Source organism: Zeus faber (genome assembly GCF_960531495.2).
Source record: "Zeus faber genome assembly, chromosome: 18".
NCBI classification, from domain to species: Eukaryota; Metazoa; Chordata; class Actinopteri; order Zeiformes; family Zeidae; genus Zeus; species Zeus faber.
Window position 1 is genome coordinate 30,184,294 of NC_137210.1, and position 2,500 is coordinate 30,186,793.

The following is a 2,500-nucleotide window of genomic DNA, read 5'->3' on the forward strand; positions in this document are numbered from 1 at the left end:
CAGCAGGTGATGATGTGTTAAATATGGAAATATTCAATCATCACAATGTGAGTGTTGTGGAGCCGGTACATGGTGACGTCATGTCCTACAGCAACATGCAGCGTGTGTGTTGTACAGTCGTAAAGCAACAAAAAGCAGCAACAAACACAAATACCCAAAATGCGTCAAGGTAGAGGTTGTTAGTACTACATCCACACTGAGCAACCACTACATGAAACCAGTGACAGGTGAGGTATTAACAATGATCATCTGGTTCCAATGGTACCTGTCAAGGGCTGGGATATATTATTATTATATATACAGTATACTGTTATATATATATATTTATATAGATATATATATATGGTTTTATATATTATTATATATACAGTATACTGTTATATATATATATATATATATATATATATATATATATATATATATATATATATATATATATATATATATATATATATATGGTTTTATATATTATTATATATACAGTATACTGTTATATATATATATATATATATATATATACAGTATGCTGTTATATATATATATATATATATATATATATATATATATATGGTTTTATATATTATTATATATACAGTATGCTGTTATATATATATATATATATATATATATATATATATATATATGGTTTTATATATTATTATATATACAGTATACTGTTATATATATATATATATATATATATATATATATATATATATACATATATATATATATATATATATGGTTTTATATATTATTATTATATATACAGTATGCTGTTATATATATCAGAATCAGAAATACTTTAATAATCCCAGGGGGAAATTACTTTATTTTAATTACTACTTTATATATATATAATTATATATATATATTTTTTTTAATATATTATTATTATATATATATGGTTTTATATATTATTATTATAAATATAGTGTTATATATTTAATTATATATATATAGTGTTATATATTATTATTATATAGATAGTGTTATATATTTTATATATATATATATATATATAGTGTTATATTTTATTATTATATATATTGTTATATATTATTATGTATATAGTGTTATATATAATTTATATATATGTATATATATATATATATACATAGTGTTATATTTTATTATTATATATATTGTTATATATTATTATGTATATAGTGTTATATATAATTTATATATATGTATATATATATATATATATATACATATATACTGTTATATTTTATTATTATATACAGTGTTATATATTATAATTATATATATAGTGTTATATATATTTTTTACATACATAGTGTTATATATTATTATGTATTTTTAGTGTTATATTTTATTATTATATACAGTGTTATATATTATTATTATATACATAGTGTTATATATTATTATTATGTATATAGTGTTATATATTTTTTTACATACATAGTGTTATATATTATGTATTTTTAGTGTTATATTTTATTATTATATACATAGTGTTATATATTATTATTATGTATATAGTGTTATATATTTTTTTACATACATAGTGTTATATATTATTATGTATTTTTAGTGTTATATTTTATTATTATATACAGTGTTATATATTATTATTATATACATAGTGTTATATATTATTATTATGTATATAGTGTTATATATTTTTTTACATACATAGTGTTATATATTATTATTATATATATAGTGTTATATATTTTTTTACATACATAGTGTTATATATTATTATGTATTTTTAGTGTTATATATTATTATTCTATACATAGTGTTATATATTATTATTATATACGTATATAATACGTATATTCGGGGGGGATGGTAGCTCAGGAGGTAGAGCTGGTGGTCTAGTCATGTAAAGGTTGCTGGTTCCATCCCAGGCTCCTCCTGCTAGCATGCTGTAGTGTCCTTGAGCAAGACACTTAACCCCTCATTGCTCCTGATGGCTGCGTCCGTCGCTGTATCAATAATTGTAAGTGGCTTTGGATAAAAGCGTCTGATCAATGCAATGTATGTATGTATGTAATTACTGACATGCTACTACCAGCAGGTAGTGAAGTACTCACATGGTACTGCCAGCAAGTGCTAAAGTACTCACATGGTACTACCAGCAAGTGCTTAAGTACTCACATGGTACTACCAGCAGGTAGGTAGGTAGGACAGTACAATACCTGTTGCATTAAGAGGAAGTAAAAGTTGAACACAGGGAACTGAACCCCCAACCCTGCAGTGTTAGTGCCTTGCTCTAGGGAACAGACAGACAGGCAGACAGACACAGTAGTAGTAACGTGACATCGAGTCAACTGCGTACGTGTGTGTGTGTCTCTTTAAGAGCATCTCTCCTGAGTCATGGTAGGAAGTGAAGTCAAGTGGGCGGAGTCACATCTATTATTAATGAGACTGAATGAAAACAATGGAAACTAAAATAAAGAGATAAATGAAAGAGGGAGCAAGCAGCCTCCTCCTGCTCCACCTCCTCCACCTCCTCCTCCTG

At 24.1% G+C, this 2,500-nt stretch overlaps 1 protein-coding gene across 1 annotated transcript in view; it reads left to right on the top strand.

The window, feature by feature from the left end:
* Window positions 1–2,500, top strand: part of kalrna (kalirin RhoGEF kinase a) — a 119,192-nt gene that overhangs the window by 557 nt on the left and 116,135 nt on the right. The window lies entirely within an intron of this gene.